At 34.5% G+C, this 6,000-nt stretch overlaps 1 long non-coding RNA gene across 1 annotated transcript; it reads right to left on the bottom strand.

Annotated features, from left to right (window-relative positions):
- Window positions 1–1,182: 1,182 nt before the first annotated feature.
- Window positions 1,183–5,696, bottom strand: LOC127620362 (uncharacterized). The gene is made up of 6 exons (XR_007967697.1): window positions 5,594–5,696; window positions 5,062–5,152; window positions 3,925–4,032; window positions 3,610–3,700; window positions 2,591–2,672; window positions 1,183–2,106 (listed from the first exon to the last, which is right to left on the bottom strand). It is a non-coding gene; the product is annotated as an uncharacterized LOC127620362 (long non-coding RNA).
- Window positions 5,697–6,000: the final 304 nt, after the last annotated feature.

The raw sequence follows: 6,000 nt of genomic DNA, 5'->3' as shown, positions 1-6,000 counted from the left end.
AAGAAAGGTGAGAAATCAGCCCAGAACTACACGGGAGGAGCTGGTCAATGACCTGAAAAGAGCTGGGACCACCGTTTCCAAGGTTACTGTTGGTAATACACTAAGACGTCATGGTTTGAAATCATGCATGGCACGGAAGGTTCCCCTGCTCAAACCAGCACATGTCAAGGCCCATCTTAAGTTTGCCAATGACCATTTGGATGATCCAGAGGAGTCATGGGTGAAAGTCATGTGGTCAGATGAGACCAAAATAGAACTTTTTGGTCATAATTCCACTAACCGTGTTTGGAGGAAGAAGAATGATGAGTACCATCCCAAGAACACCATCCCTACTGTGAAGCATGGGGGTGGTAGCATCATGCTTTGGGGGTGTTTTTCTGCACATGGGACAGGGCTGACTGCACTGTATTAAGGAGAGGATGACCGGGGCCATGTATTGCGAGATTTTGGGGAACAACCTCCTTCCCTCAGTTAGAGCATTGAAGATGGGTCGAGGCTGGGTCTTCCAACATGACAATGACCCGAAGCACACAGCCAGGATAACCAAGGAGTGGCTCTGTAAGAAGCATATCAAGGTTCTGGCTTGGCCTAGCCAGTCTCCAGACCTAAACCCAATAGAGAATCTTTGGAGGGAGCTCAAACTCCGTGTTTCTCAGCGACAGCCCAGAAACCTGACTGATCTAGAGAAGATCTGTGTGGAGGAGTGGGCCAAAATCCCTCCTGCAGTGTGTGCAAACCTGGTGAAAAACTACAGGAAACGTTTGACCTCTGTAATTGCAAACAAAGGCTACTGTACCAAATATTAACATTGATTTTCTCAGGTGTTCAAATACTTATTTGCTGCTGTATCATACAAATAAATAGTTAAAAAATCATACATTGTGATTTCTGGATTTTTTTTTAGATTATGTCTCTCACAGTGGACATGCACCTACGATGACAATTTCAGACCCCTCCATGATTTCCAAGTGGGAGAACTTGCAAAATAGCAGGGTGTTCAAATACTTATTTTCCTCACTGTGTGTATATATATATATATATATATATACATACATACATACATACATACACACATACACTATGTATTATTAGTAGATATTGAGGTATGTGGGAAACAGAGGTATCTAAGAAAAACATTTCAACATAAAAAGACAGGACTACTGTACACAATTTATTTCTCTGTCAGGAAATCACTGAATCTTCCATCAGCAAAAAAATGTAGCTCCTTTGAAAGCCAGTTTAAATGAAAGATTTAATGCATGCTCATGTGCAACCAATGGCAGTGAAATTGATGCATGCTGCTTTCCTTTTCAAAGACTTAGCAGACACACAAGCAGATGTTAACCAGACTTATGCCACCATCTGTGCATGGCTTTGTATTAGACTAGAATTCATTAAAAGTAATTTATTCTGTTTACACCTCATATTCCGAATGGCTCAACACATTTTTTTTATGAATCTTGTCTTTGGATAAATGTTTCAGAATGTATAAATACTAATTGCTTTGTGAGGCAGCAAAATATCTTCATTTTGGCAGTGTTGTTTTCAACATGTTTCTTTAGTCATTCAAAATATGAGGTGTCACTAGATTTATTTTTACTCAATATTTTGAGTATTTTATTCCATATATCATATCTTTTAAACATCTATTTAACACTTAATTTAAATACAAAGAAATTAGACCTACCGTATCTTATGGTTATGAAACACAAATAAAGCCTTGTCAATAACAAAAGATATGTGTAAAATGCACAAGAAACTTATTATTTTATGTTGTTACATTTGCTTAGAAATACAGAAAATAATAGAATCTGAATCCAGTATTAACAGCAGTTATAAAAGATGATCCACAAGTTTCAGAGCAGACTCAACTCAGTCACCTGCCACAGATTTTTTGAGGCCACATTTGGGCATACTGTCAAGAGCAGGAACAAACTACTGTAGAGAGACAAGGAGGGACGAGAAAACAGACATAATGTATGTGTACTCAGTTAGATTGATGGATTTTGCCTTGAGAGAGATTAATCAGACAGAATGAAACCCAAAATATGAATCAAGACATTATTTGTAGTAGAAAAGTTTTTCAGGATCACTTTGCCAAGAGTTCTGAAAAAGAAAATTACAAAAATGCTAGCAACTTTATATTTTTTGTATCACATAAAATGCTATGTTATACTGTTTTTGTAAGTACTGATTTAAATATTCTTTAATATTTTGAAGATTAATAGTCTTAATAGAGACTTCATATAAAGAATAGTTCTTACTGAACAGAATCATTTCATCCAGACCATCGATCATTTTTAAAAATTTCTCGAAGAGTATGTTTGTAACATTGATGATAGTTCTTTATAATAATAACATAAATTATGTTTTCAGAAATGTGTAGGCCATTGCACTTGCATTTAACTGAGGCAAGACACAAAAGTAATAAATGTACAATATTTTCAGTTTATGCAGTGTTGAGCAATAAGCCAAACGTTATTCTTATAAAGCAGACATATACTGTACTGTGTATGTACAGCTGAAACTTGTTTACAAATTTGGATTACTTTCAACAACTTAAATATTTTAATACTGAATGTTTTCTTACTTGTGTGCTTCATTGAGCTTCTCCGGAGTTAATTCTGTCAATTAACTCTTTAATGAAAATGGCCTTCACTTCATCCCAGTACCTAGAAATGTGAAGTAAAAGCAGTACCCATGAGGATTTGCATTTAAACATTGTTAAACAATTTATTTCTTTATTATAGCATGTGGTTAGATGTTTTAAGTGGTGGTGGAAGGCAACAGCTTATAACACAATTCATGTTGTTACAGTTTTATTTAAAATATTCCACAAAACTTGCTACAATTACATAATATTAAGAAATAGGACAAGGACGTTCATTGGACAAATAAGATTATAGATATGCTTAAAAATATCAAAAGTCAGTCAATAAACATAAATAAAAAATATCTTCTAAGTGAGCTTTATGATTTAAATGTGCCGTGGTTCAGCTGGGAAACCAGAGACCATTTAAAAAAAACAAAAAAGGAAAAATATTGTGTTATTTCCAAATATCCCATACCCTGATCCACTATTACTTTACTAAATGTGTATATTATTATTTACTTTAAACAAGAGCTTTATTGGTTGTAAGTCAAAGGTAAGATTAAACATTTATTTTTGGGCCTTTTAATAATAATTTTAAACTATAAATACTGTTCTTTTTAAATGAAATTGAAATGTTGGATATTTTAGACATTGTTTGACGTTCTTAAACGATTTACATGAACCAATGACTTTGTTTATATTGTTATTTTGTGTTGGATGGCCAACTTTAAAGGCCTCTTGGAAATAACTGAAAAAAATTAGGCGAAGTGACCTGGAACTACTTTATAGCTGAGCGTTTACTTAAATAATAATGCAGAACTTAGAACATCTGTGAACCAATCAGAATCAAGCATTCAACAGACCTGCGGTATAATAATGATTAATGATATTAATTGATGCATCTTTCCTTTAATCATTCCCTGAGGTCTGTGGTCTCAGCTTTAAATAAATTATTAGAGTTCATTCATGGTCATTGATTGAGCATAGTGTGTAATGAAAAGTACTGTAGAACTTACCAGTTGGACTGATTAAATCTATCAAAACCAAAAATCTATGTACCCCATGTCTGCACTGTCAAAATAATTTCCAAAATGTTGATCTGCCCAACTAGATACAGAAAAGAAGTCAAATCATAGTTATCTGCAAGATAGCAGTCACATAGCATAACAATAGCTTTGCAAAGATGTTGACACATTTTGTATTACTATTATAGTAGGACAGATGACCGCATTCACACCCCGTACTCTAATTTTCATGGCAGGTGGAGTCATGAACTGTCATCTTATAATTCAAATGCAATTATAAAAAGTACAACTGTAATCTTTTCTTACATAAAGGCTTGAAGTCTTGTCTGTGGGTCAGTAATGATATGATCATTTTCAGATGTGTTTTTCAGCAGTCTTAGCTCCTTCCATCACATGCAACACAAAACAAAAATGCTGGGGAAAAAAACATCAACACTCAGGTAATTTTATATATATACGATATATATATATATATATATATATATATATATATATATATATATATATATATATATATATATATATATATATATAGGCTAGTTTGTCACAATCTTGCTGTTGCCTAACATTATAACGGTCAATGAGGTTATAGTTGAGTTATTAAAGATCTTGGCAAGTAATCTGAAGGTTACAGGTTACATCACAGAATGGAGCAATTCTCACTGGATTATTCCAATAACTCTTTGGGGGCCTTAAATTGTAACGGGAAGGTTCCCCCAAAAATGTTGAACATGAAAAATGTTCTCACCCTCATGCCATCCCATATGTGTATTTAGAAGAATATCTTAGCTCTGTAGGTCCATACAATGCAAGTTGTATGGTGGCCAGAACCATCAAGGTCCAAAAAGCAGCATAAACGTAATCCATAAGACTTGAGACATATTTTAAAAAGCGATCTGATAGGTGCGGGTGAGAAACAGACCAATATTTAGGTCATTTTTTACTATAGATCTCCACTTTTACTTTGGCACCTGTTTAGTTTCAATTTCAAATCTGAATGAAAAGTGGAGATTTATAGTAAAAAGGACTTAAATATTGATCTGTTTCTCACCCACAACTTTCATATCGCTTCTGAAGAAATTGATTAAACCACTGGAGGGAGTCTTATGGAATACTTTTATGCTGCTTTTAGGACCTTCAGATTTCTGGTCACCATTCACTGGCATTGAAAAGACCAACAGAGCTGAGATATTCTTAAAAATATATATTTTCCAAAAGTTCTTCCCAGTAAAAAGCAAAAATCCCAGAGACATTCCTATTAAAACCACAGTCAGTAAATGACTGCTCACACTTCACAATAATTTACATTAATAAGGTATTAACAGATCAGTATGTTATGTACATTCAAATATGAAAATGAAAATATTACATATCCTTGTTTCATACCAAGTTCCATGTCATATGGCATTAATAGTCTTGTTGTGATCATTGCTCTTGCCTTACCTCAATGTTATTTGAAAATCATTCTTCTCTTTCTGCCTCTATAAGTTAGATATTTCTTTGGCCTTATCTATGATGTATAGCCATTTGTCCACTATAAAACAAACATTGTAAAGTATCAAAATACAATGTCATTTTCATCACATGTGTTATCTTAGTGTCACTAAAACAATGTTTTAGTAAACAGAATCTTTTAAGGGAACACGGTGACTGCATGGAAGCAATATGCCAGGTCTCAAAACTTTACAAATAATTCTAATTTTAATAATTTATTACATTAATTTTGTACCGTTTTGTCCTGTAACATAGCAATGCATGACAAAATGGGTCTTACTCCTCGTAAAGTTTGTCAGTGTCTATTTTTCCTAAGTTACTTTTAGGATTCCTTTCATGCAGGGTTCCACCATACTGTTAAATATCACAGCAAAGAAATTTAATTTTTACACAAAATTCTAGTGAGTATTTTAACATCTTTCACTTCCATTGTAAGTGCCTCACTGTAATGCAGATGAAAAGAGAAACAAATGAGATTTACCAGTTGTACTGATTAAATCTGTCACAACCAAATTCTTGATTTCCACATGCATTAAGTCCGAGGCCAACGCTGTTAAAGAACGTACGTCAGGACGTTCCCCAGCCTGAGAGAACGAGGGAGGAATGTGGCAGGGCGGGGCCGGGTCGTGATCATACACGGCTAATCTAGCCTCTGAGGTATAAAGGTCGACTGCAGGGGATCGTGCGGGAGAGCGAGATCGTTAGCGGACATGTCCGTCATGTGTGTGTTTGTGTCTTTTACATTTATCATTAAACTATTATTTATATTGAAAAGCCGGTTCTCGCCTCCTCCTTTCCATTGATCCCTTTACACTCCGTCTGACTCTTGTAATGGTAAATATGTTATTTTTGTCATTACACAATCAACTGATCTCTCAATCTATTTGA

This window comes from Xyrauchen texanus, chromosome 26, assembly GCF_025860055.1.
Source record: "Xyrauchen texanus isolate HMW12.3.18 chromosome 26, RBS_HiC_50CHRs, whole genome shotgun sequence".
In the NCBI taxonomy this organism is placed as follows: domain Eukaryota; kingdom Metazoa; phylum Chordata; class Actinopteri; order Cypriniformes; family Catostomidae; genus Xyrauchen; species Xyrauchen texanus.
Note: the sequence above shows the minus strand (reverse complement) of the source record. Positions and strands in the feature narration are given on the sequence as shown.